Here is an 11,953-nt window from a genome sequence, read left to right as displayed (position 1 = left end):
TATGCCAAAATGCACTGTTTAAATTGCCTTATATTATGTTCTTCTTATTAGTAGTAGTTCAAATCCCATGATTCTCTTTTTTAAAAATGTAACTTGCTAAGCATTGCTGTTCTTTCTTTCATACGTGCTTGAGAACCAGCTCGTCAACATCTTCACAATGTTGAGTTTTCCCATTGAGAAATATGGAATAACATTTTATTTATGTAGATTTTTAAACACGCTTTTCATAAAAATCTTGCACATTTCCTATTTATTTCTAAGTATAAAATGGATTTTGTTGCTATTATGAATGAGATTCCTTTTAACATTACGTTTTCTAATTGAGTATTGCTAATATTAAGAAAGTTATTGATTTTTGTATATTGACTTTTATATCTGATTACCTTACTATACTCTTAAAGTACTCTTTTAAAATTCTAACAGTTTTTCTTATCATCCTCCAATTTTCTTGGTAGAAAACTTTATATATTTCTCAAATTAATTGTTGGGAGTTAGTAAAACTTGAAACACATGTTTTTTAAGATCAACCAATCAAAGTAATCCTTTGAGAGTGTTATAGACTGAATGTCTGTGCTCAACCTCCACAATTCATATGTTGAAGCTTTAACAACCAATGTGATGGTATTTGAAGATGGGGTGTTAAGAGTATAATTAGGTCAGGAGGGTGGGGCCCTCATGATAGGATTAGTGGTCTTATAAGAATAGGAAGAGAGAGAGAGAGAGAGAGACCTCTTCCCAGTGCATGTACCAAGGAAAGGACATATGAGGACACAGCAAGAAGGTGGCCATCTACAAGCCATGAAGACTACTCTCACAGAACCCAGTCATGCTGGCACCCTGATCTCAGACTTCCAGCCTTCAGAACTGTGAGAAAATAAACCACTGTTGTTTAAGCCACTGAGTCTATAGTATTTTTTTCATGAGAGTCCAAGCTAAGACAGTGAGTTTATGTTATGCTAGGCATACTGGGATTATTACTGGGACCCCAGTAAGAAAGCATGTAACACTTACTTGTTAAACTTACAGATTTAATACTTTGAAATTATGGTTTGCTTGCTTGTTTGGGATTTTTTGGTACAGATCAAATACTACATTCTTTTCCTAGTAGGCTCATCCTACTCTTCCCCAACATACACAAAAAGATTTTCAAATTTAATAGCTGTTTTCAATTTCTAATGCTTGTAAATAGGTCACCATTAAAACTTACAATCAAGAATGTATAATTTGTGCTCACTTCAGCAGCACATATACTAAAATTGGAATGATACAGAGGAGATTAGCATGGCCCCTGTGCAAGGATGACATGCAAATTCGTGAAGCGTTCCATATTTTTATGAATGGATAAAGAAGATGTGGCACATATATACAATAGAATATTACTCAGCCATAAAAAGAAACGAAACGGAGTTATTTGTAGTGAGGTGGATGGACCTAGAGTCTGTCATACAGAGTGAAGTAAGTCAGAAAGAGAAAAACAAATACCGTATGCTTACATATATATATGGCATCTAAAAAAAAAAAGGTTCTGAAGAACCTAGGGGCAGGACAGGAATAAAGACATGGACGTAGAGAATGGACATGAGGACATGGGGAGTGGGAAGGGTAAGCTGGGATGAAGTGAGAGAGTGGTATGGACATATATACACTACCAAATGTAAAATAGATAGCTAGTGGGAAGCAGCCACATAGCACAAGGAGATCAGCTCGGCGCTTTGTGACCACCTAGAGGGGTGGGATAGGGAGGGTGGGAGGGAGACACAAGAAGGAGGAGATATGGAGATATATGTATATGTATAGCTGATTTACTTTGTTATAAAGCAGAAACTAACACACCCTTGTAAAGCAATTATACTCCAATAAAGATGTTAAAAAAAGAAGAATGTGTAATTTATAAAGGGAAGCCCCCCCCCTAAAACTGAATAAATAAGGACAAGAGGAAAATATTTTCAGTTTCACTGCCACACAGCCCATTTCTATTCTTAGCCAGCCTGGGTATGGGTCTTCCAAAGGTTTGCTTCCCTGACATATGGAAACACAGCCGCAGATTTCCTCTGAGTAGCCCAGCCCTTAAGTTTGCAATGCCACATTTCCTGTGGAAGGAATTCTTGAGGCTAAAATCCTTGCTGACTTCCCTTTCCAAAACTGATTGCTTCATATAGGGACATGCTTTCTCTGTAGGTCCAAAAGGACATAGAAAAATTAAAATAACTTTTGCGTGATTGTGTCTCTCCATTTGCTTTCTTACAAACTAATGACTCATTTCCTTCACTTAGTTTGTACATAATGGATCCATATTGGTTTATAGATACAGATAGGAGAGAATTATGGATAATAAGTGTCACACTCTATCTTTATTTATCTGTTCATGATAGATAAGTCTGCTCCCTTAACCATCCCTGACTGACTGACTGTGGCTCCTAGAGCACTATTTTGAGGAGAGGTCAGAGGCTGCCTCTGGCCATGATCAGTGATTAATGTCTGCCATGAGCATGGGAGGAAAAGAGGTGGGATGCCTGCCAAGCATTTCCCATCTTTGAATGTAATTGGCTTTTTGTTTCTGAGCTTGGAAGTTTTATTAATTTGTAGCTATGATATGCATAAAAGGAAAAATATTGGTTCTTTAACTTGGATCAACAAAGAGGCCTAAAACATGTAAGTGCCTTTAAGACTAGGAAGCTTTAATGCTAAACATTGAGCATATTAATGTATATCTTAAGTAAAGCCTAAGCCAAAATACTACATTTTAAAAATATGCTACTACATAGTAGTGATTATCCTCATTATCATTAATAGTAGTAGCATGGTAGTATTACTAATAATTCTAACTTTAAAAATCCAACTTGGCATTATATTGGGTGGCATATAAAATTATCCATAAAGTATGAAACAGATATTTTCAGATAATAGTAGAATACTTTATTTTCATAACTCAGACATGCCAGGAGGCTAAGAGTTGAGGAAATAATATGAATGTTGCTGGTTTTTATCAAAGATAAGTATTATGTTTTGTGAAATTGAGTTAATAGTACAACCCAAAAGTTAGACTTTGCAAAATACTTGAGAAACATTAAAAAAAAAAATAGTGATGTGCAGCTCTATGCATTGGAGGTTAACAAGTCTACCCTTCAGAGTGGGATTATCAGCAAAGTCTGGTAGTGGTTGAATTTGTAAAAAAAAAAAAAAATGGAGTGTTCAGCTGTGGTTTGGGATATTATATCATAAGAACTCAAATCACTATTTTTCCATATCCAAATATTTATAATATTTTATGTTTTTTACAAGCAAGGAATTGTTCCTACTAACAACCCACTACTGTGATTCAAGTCTCCTATTACATTAGAAATACTGTATAAACAGAGAGAGCAGGGGAACTTCACTTGGAAAATTAGCTAACAATCATCATACCAATCCATTTCCACAAACTATTACAACACATCCACATCTTAAGACATTCCCCCAGAAGTTCACACTGAAATTTGGGCTACAAAACAAATGTTTATATTGATACTGTGTTTTAACCAATTTTCCAGTTTTTTAAACTATGTCAAATAGCCACCTGAAAATACATTTCCATGAAATTTATGGTACTTCCTTCTAGTGATAATACGTCCATCATTCTTTCCCACGAAATACTTATCAACATGACCTTTTTCAACAAACGGGTAAAAATTGAGTTTTTAAACTATGTGACTTGCTTACCATCAACCAACAACTTTTTGAGGTACACACCTCTAAGGATCTAACCCATTGACCCTAAAAGAGATTTCTGCTCAGATTAACAAATGGATAAAAAAATTATGATAAAAAATTTTTCCACAATCTAATCAAACAACATTTATAAAAGATTGAAAGTCTTGTCATATCCCATTAGAATTATTATACACTTAGTCATATCTACTTTTTAAAGTATGTCCCTGAAGTGTACCAATATTCAAAAACATTAAAAAATGTGTTGAAGTTCATACAGTGATACAAAATCATATATGAATATACAATTTTGCTATTTATTATTGGAGACAGTGTCTTTAGAGTGACTAGAAAACCAGTGCTTCTTTTACCTCATGTTGCACTTGATCAGTAACACATTTAACAAAACCATGTTATAGGACTTAAGGACTTTAGAGTTAAAGAAATTCCTTGTTTCCATTCTGCTACAATTTTTATTTTTAAAATTACCAACCCAAAATAATCTACTGCAAAAGATATCGTATGTGTAGGCAACCTACAACAGTTCTACATTTATACATGAGACCATGAAAACCAGACAGATATATATCTGAGCAGCTATTCATCACTGCAGTGGACCATACTAGTTAAGTTTACAGCATTTGCCTTCAAGTCCTAGCCTTAAATCCCAGCTCAACAACTTTCTAGCTATGTGACCAGTACAAGTTACTTAAACATCTCTGTTCTGAGTTCCCTCATGTGTAAAATGAAGGTACTAATAGTACCAACTCAGAAGTTGGTGTGATAGTTAAATGAACAAATATATGTAATGCACTTAAAATAGTTTCAAGCGCATAATACGTGTCGTTTAAGAACTGGAAAAAAATATGACGGCAGAAGTTTTGGGGGATAGGCAGCTGTGTTTAAGAGCATGAATTAACAATAAAGCAATGGGATCTATTTTTTAAAGCTGGAAAAGATATGCCTGGGATGTAGCATTGACAATTCCCAGTCTTTTGATTTACCTGTTCTCCGTGAGTAATGTTTTGCACGATGTGTCAGACTTTGACACAGATTTCAGTGCCTCTTCATTTATCACAGGATTGATCTCATGAGAGTTTGCTAAGGGGCCTAGGCTAGATGACAAATGGACTGCTATCAAAGATTTTTTTTTACTGCTATAATGGTTTCTCAAATAAGGTATAATATGTATGGGCTTTACAGTTTTTTTTATCAGATAAATGGTTTCCTTTTATGCATAATGTATTCTCTAATTATCCTCGGGTAATACATTGAGTGACAGAAAGCTAGGCACTCACTTTGCAAAAACTGTAAAGAATTGAGATGATTATGTATGTCAGCTGTTTTAACTGACATCATTTATGAAAGATTAGCCAGTATTACTTTATTAACAATTGCATAAAGAATGAAGCTGTGAGGCAAATAACCCACCTTAAAAGCCAAGTATCAACACTATTAGATCCATACATGGTCATAGTCTGCAGTATAAGATTTAAAGTTGAAAGAGACCTTAGAATCCATATAATCTAACCTTGTAGATTTTACATTTGCATAATCTGAAATTCCCAGGACTTGCATAAATTACCTAAGGGAATCAGTTATGAAGTTACAGAATTCCAACTGGAAACCAGGCCCCTAAACACTTGGTTCAGTATTTTTTATTTTAATCTATTCCAAACCACCTGCTTGTTGCAAGGATCAACATTTTTCCTCTGAATTAACACTGCTTCGTGATTAAATTGAATGTTTCATTTTATAGATGGTAGGTGAAAAACACTAGGTCACCTTCGATTAAATGCTAAATACCTTTCTTGGCTCATTGCCTCTGTATTTTTCAAATGATTTATTGTACAGTGATTATCTGTGATTTGTGTCAGCCATGATGCAAAGTGAAAAGGGGCTCCAGCTGCAAAATTAGGGACACTGTTAATAATAATGTTAAAGATTTCCCCCAAAATAACTTAGCAGATGGAAATGGGAATGGGGATTTTTTAGATTTTTATTTTAGTTTAGTTTTGCCTATAACCTTTTCCCTTTGCACCACAGCTTAAAACCATATTGTCATCTTCCTCCCTTGAAAGACACCCAACAGATCATCCTATCTTTGCTGTTGGCACTTCTTGGAGTTCAGCATTTGAAAATACCAGGTTGAACTTCAGCACTGTCAAGCCTAACCTGAGCTTTAAATACCACACCACTGCAGGCAGATGGTTACATTTATGAGGAAGAAAGTGGCTCCTATATTTACCTTACTAATATGACTTTTATGGATGAGTAAAATGCACTCAAATGTCTCACAGTCATTCCCGTCCAAGGAACTGCCTTGTGGGACAGGGATATGTGGCATTTGGTTGAGGATGGCTCCTTGAAGATAATCCAAACTGCACTGGCATTTTATTATTATAAATCCTGCAAATAGCGTTATATTCTGCTTCAATGCAATGACATATCAAATCCCGGGCTGCTTTTCTTTAAGAACTTCTATTGATGCCGAAAAGCTTAATAATGTCTCTCACTGCTGACAGAACAATACTAATGAGAAGAGTTTAAACTTTAGCAAGAGTTACAGTATGTCAAGTTATTTAAGGGATCATATTAATAGTTCCCATTTGTTTTGAGATCCAATAGTACTGGGATTGAGTAACTCTTTCCCATTTCATTACCTCGTGAACTGCCTTTCCTTTCTTTCCTTCTGCCAAATCTCCTCTTCCCTGCAGTCTTACCAAATTCCCCCAGGCAAGTAGTAGTTCCCTTCTCTCTGAACCAAAAGCACATTGAACACCACTTTAACAGCAATTTGTCACACTGTGTCACTATTATTTTTTTCATATCTGTCCTCACTGGAGTGCAGTAACTTGGGTCTTAGTTATCTTTGTACCTTCAGTGCCCCCTACACAGGGAACCACCAAGATTTGTCTTCAAATGTTGGTCCAGTAACTTTATTGCATTCTTTCAAGTTAATTAAAGAAAAATTAATACAGGAGTCACAATACTTAGTAAAATTAAATATTAAAGAAGGGGAAACAGTTCATGTCCCTATGACCAAAACATGCAAGCAGCTAGTGGGAAGCAGCTGCATAGCACAGGGAGATCAGCTTGGTGCTTTGTGACCACCTAGAGGGGTGGGATAGGGAGGGTGGGAGGGAGACACAAGAGGGAGGAGATATGGGGATATATGTATATGTATAGCTGATTCACTTTGTTATAAAGCAGAAACTAACACACCATTGTAAAGCAATTATACTCCAATAAGGATGTTTAAACAAAAACACACAAGCGATATGAACACACATACACACTGAATTAGGCCCACAAACCCTCATCTGAAACTCTTGGGGATAGCTGTATTCAAAATTCAGAATTTTAAATAAATTTCAGAATATGACAGCATGTAAATGGCACATATTTAATATTCCCACCATGGTCTGGTTCAGCACCCCCCCAAAAAAACACATGAATATTTCTGTGGCATAAGTATGAATATTTACCTTCAAGAAGAGTAAGTAAAGGTACAAATAACCTTATTAATTCAGAACAGGTTTTGCCACCAAATAACTTTGTCCCAAACTTAGGAAAAATATTTCGGTTTTCAAAATGTTTTAGATCTTCAAATTGTGAATAAGGGATTGGGGACATGGATAATACAACCTATTTGGTGCTTCATCAAGTCTCCCCCTCTGAATGCACTCCAAATTGGATTTGGAACAAAATATTATTATTTCTTACAAAAATACAGTAACAGAATAAAATACTCTTTGTATCTATCATTAGAATTTTAGTCTATTTTCAAAATCTTTATTCCTATAAAATTAATCTGCATTTGTTTAACTTGTCAGTAAATTGTATTAGTTGGAAGGATAAAACTTCGTGAAAAACCAACTTACTGAAAAGCTTCTGTGTAATGATCTTATTAAATGAAATACCATAATAAGAGGGCTTTCTCACTGTAATAATTTAGAAAACTTCAATTAACTCATAAGGCAGAAGTTCTAATTAACAGGTATTATATATTATATACTGTGATCTGATCATTGTTTCTCTTTTAATATTTATACTGAAGAGAATTTTTACAATGAATTTATGTTTTAAAATGTAGGTTTTGTTATTGCTTAGTATGTCATGCCAATAGATCAGGAGACAATAATTGCCACTGAAACAAAAATCAAATCACCTTTTCAAAGGAAAGCACAAAGTCATCAAACTAGTCACACTTTATACTTTGTTTTACCTGGAATTTTCCAGTAAAGACTTCTGGGCATAGAGTAGGTACCCAATAAATACAACAGAATAGAACAGCTTTAAGGGAATAATGGAAACCCCTAATTCAGAAATCTACTTTATATCTTGTTCATAAATTTCTTCATATGATATATTTTTAATATGTCACATACAAATTTTAAAAGAAATTTCTATTGCTTGCCAACTTCAGAAGACAAGTCCAAACTTTGCAAAATGCATAAAAATAAATAATTCAACTGTATTAAATAATATTAAAAGTTATTTACATAATGTGGTCTTGGATTCAGACTAATGAGGGCATAATGCTTGCTTGCAGTGCCTTCTTCTGACATCTCAGGGTGCCAAGTTGTTAATTCCGTGTGTGGTTATTTATTGAATATCTGTATCCCCTATTAGATCGTCCCCTTTGTGAAGACTAAAAGATGCATCCCTGGTGTCTAGAATTCTTAATAAATATTTAGTAAATGAATGAAAAAAGGGAAAGGGAAGGCAAGGGAAGAGGACTAACATTCCTGAGGATGTACTATATGCCAAAGCCCATCACGCTCTGAACATGATTAAGCTTTTAAACTAAAAATGAAAAAACGAGGCTAAAAAGTAGTAATTTGAATATATTTGTCTTACAATGAAATAAGAAAAGACTGTAATAAAATAAGGCCAATAACGAGAGTAAAGAAATAATTATTATTTCACTGTTGGTTTAAATTTGTATAATTGTATGCATTTGTACATTGTAATCATCACATTTCCTAGTTTCTGTATTTGATGTTTTGCTCTCTTAGGGCCTTGCTGACCCTGAAGGGACTGTCCCTCCCAGGGCTAACTAATTCCTAGAGATAGCAAACAACTCATCTAAGAGTGTGCCTTTTACATGCAAACCGACCAATTCAGAGCCCATACCCCAACCACCTCCTTTAAAGTGCTGTCACACTCTGGGCCACTATCCATCCGCCCTGATCACTTCAGGACTAGGTACCAGACTACTAGGGACAGTCCCTACATCCCAGAGCGCACTGAAATTATTCAAACTAGCCAATCCTGAGGCGGCTTACCCTGCCTTGCTCATTCCTTCCTGTGGAAACCACAATAAAGGCTCTTGCCCCCATTTTCTCCTTGTTCCTTCTTCCTGAGTGACCCTGGTGCTTCCCCATGTGGCCCTACATGGTGTGGCATGCCCCCTCCTCTTGGGACCTGTGATTATAACCACCGGGAAGCCCTGGGACTATTTTTTTAACCAGTCTATCTCCAGTCATCTTCTGTAGATAACCTTTCTGTTTTCTTCCTTAATAATTCAGCTTCTGTATAGATACTCATAGCACTTGCTCTTTGATATCATGTTCACTATTAAATGAATTGCACATCATTGCAACAATAAAATTTAATAATTTTTTGTAATACTAGTGCTTTCTCTGAGATATTTTGGCATACAATATAACTTCCAAATATGAAACACTTTCCAATAAAGATTATCTCCCTGGGCTTCCCTGGTGGCACAGTGGTTGAGAGTCTGCCTGCCGATGCAGGGGACACGGGTTCGTGCCCCGGTCCAGGAAGATCCCACATGCCGCGGAACGGCTGGTCCCGTGAGCCATGGCCGCTGAGCCTGCGCGTCCGGAGCCTGTGCTCCACAACGGGAGAGGCCACAACAGTGAGAGGCCCGCGTACCGAAATAAAAAACAAAAAAAAACAACAAAAAAAGATTATCTCCCTGATTATCTGAGGTTCCTGACTAGACTGAAATGAGAGGACTGACCTCAATGTTCTTAGTTTCGTTGTCTAATAATATTTTCTTTCAGTTTCTTACTAAAGGAGTTGGATGTGCTTGTTCCTTTGTGTTACAGCCTAGATGCCTTCTCAGGGCTCAGGACAATGAAGGCCCTATCAGTTTTCAGTTCTGGCTCTTCTTTGGGGCCACCTCTCTCCATCTCCTATATAACACGTCACCTTTCAATTGCTCATCACTGACTCTTAGGACCAAATCCAGACTCTTTAGTGCAAATTCTGAGGCCCTATGTGACATGGTCCCTGCTTACCTCCCCAATGATACCTTTCCCCACTTGCTCTCACATTCTGTGCTCCAGATACTCTGAGCTTCTTTCCATGTCCCCAACACTCCATGTTTTCCCTTACCTTTAAACTTTTTATATATGCTGTTAATCTGGCCTGAAAAAAATCAAGGAGTCCTAATTTGTATACCATAGAAATGATTCTATTTCCCCCAAAAAAGCTGTAAAAACATAAAGATCAAATATTGTGGCCTTGTCCATCCATCCATTATACAGCTATTAGCCTATCAGTATCATTAGAAGTCTATGGGGGTTTAGATCCTTGTATTAGGTAGGGGAGAGATATCACGGAACTAAACAATAATTATCTCTGTCCTCTGGAAGCTAAGACTTTTGAGAAAGACTATAAGGCGTGAGGGATGGGGGAGCAAATCCACAAATACTTATGTAAACCTTTAAACTACTGGAAAATAAAAATAAGTGAAATTTAGAATATTATAGCATGCAAGTATGAAGTACAGAAGGAAAAAAGCTGAAAGATCAGTAGAGTAGGGTCAGAGGAGTTGACTTAAGCCAGATTGCATAAGTATAAAGGGTCATGAGTGAACACCTGTTTTGGGGAGATGGGAAAGAAGAGTTCAAATAAGGGAAAAAAACATTGGAAGACTCAAAATTATAAATAGGTAATTTAAATACAAGGTTCAATAAATTCCAGTGTGACTAGAGCTGTATAAGATAGTTTTACATTTCAAATGTTGTTTGATTCAATGTATATTAGAAAATTTAAAAACCAGAATGTAAGACTGGACACTATAAAACTCCAAGAGGAAAACATAGGCAGGAGACTCTTTAACGTAAATCACAGCACTATCCTTTGGATCCGTCTCCTAGAGTAATGGAAATAAAAACAAAAATAAACAAATGGGACCCAATTAAACTTAAAAGCTTTTGCACAGCAAAGGAAACCATAAACAAAATGAAAAGACAACCTACTGAATGGGAGAAAATATTTGCAAATGGTGCAACTGACAAGGGATTAATCTCAAAAATACACAGACAGCTCATACAGCTCAATATCAAAAAAACAAACAACCCAATCAAAAAATGCACAGAAGGGCTTCCCTGGTGGTGCAGTGGTTGAGAGTCCGCCTGCTGATGCAGGGGACACGGGTTCGTGCCCCGGTCCGGGAGGATCCCATGTGCCGTGGAGCGGCTGGGCCCGTGAGCCGTGGCTGCTGAGCCTGCACGTCCGGAGCCTGTGCTCCGCAACGGGAGAGGCCACAGCAGTGAGAGGCCAGCGTACCGCAAAAAAATAAAAAAAAATGCACAGAAGATCTAAATAGACATTTCTCCAGAGAAGACATACAGATGGCCAAAAGGCACATGAAAAGATGCTCAGCATCACTAATTATTAGAGAAATGCAAATCAAAACTATAATGAGGTATCACCTCACACCACTCAAAATGGCCATCATCAAAAAGTCTACAAATAATAAATGCTGGAGAGGGTGTGGAGAAAAGGGAACTCTCCTACACTGGTGGTGGGAATATAAATCAATACAGCCACTATAAAGAACAGTATGAAGATTCCTTAAAAAACTAAAAATAGAGCTACCATATTATCCAGCAATCCCATTCCTGGGCATATATCTGGAGAAAACCATAATTCGAAAAGATACATTCACCCCAATGTTCCTTGCAGCACTCTTTACAATAACCAAGACAAGGAAACAACCTAAATGTCCATCAACAGACAAATGAATAAAGAAGATGTGGTACACACACACACACACACACACACACACACACACACAGTGGAATATTACTCAGCCATAAAAAAGAATGAAATAATCCCATTTGCAGCAAAATGGGTGGACCTAGAGATTATCACAGTAAGTGAAGTAAGTCAAAGACAAATATCATATATCACTTATATGTGGAATCTTAAAAAATGATACAAATAAACTTATTTACAAAACAGAAACAGACTCACAGACATAGAAAACAAACTTACGGTTATC

The 11,953-nt window shown here is 36.4% G+C and overlaps 1 non-coding gene across 1 annotated transcript; it reads left to right on the top strand.

Moving 5' to 3' along the window:
* Positions 1–1,226: 1,226 nt before the first annotated feature.
* LOC132525004 (U6 spliceosomal RNA) lies at positions 1,227–1,333 on the top strand. Its single transcript, XR_009542139.1, has one exon. It is a non-coding gene; the product is annotated as a U6 spliceosomal RNA (small nuclear RNA).
* Positions 1,334–11,953: the final 10,620 nt, after the last annotated feature.

This window comes from Lagenorhynchus albirostris, chromosome 8 (assembly GCF_949774975.1).
Source record: "Lagenorhynchus albirostris chromosome 8, mLagAlb1.1, whole genome shotgun sequence".
Taxonomy (NCBI): domain Eukaryota; kingdom Metazoa; phylum Chordata; class Mammalia; order Artiodactyla; family Delphinidae; genus Lagenorhynchus; species Lagenorhynchus albirostris.
Note: the sequence above shows the minus strand (reverse complement) of the source record. Positions and strands in the feature narration are given on the sequence as shown.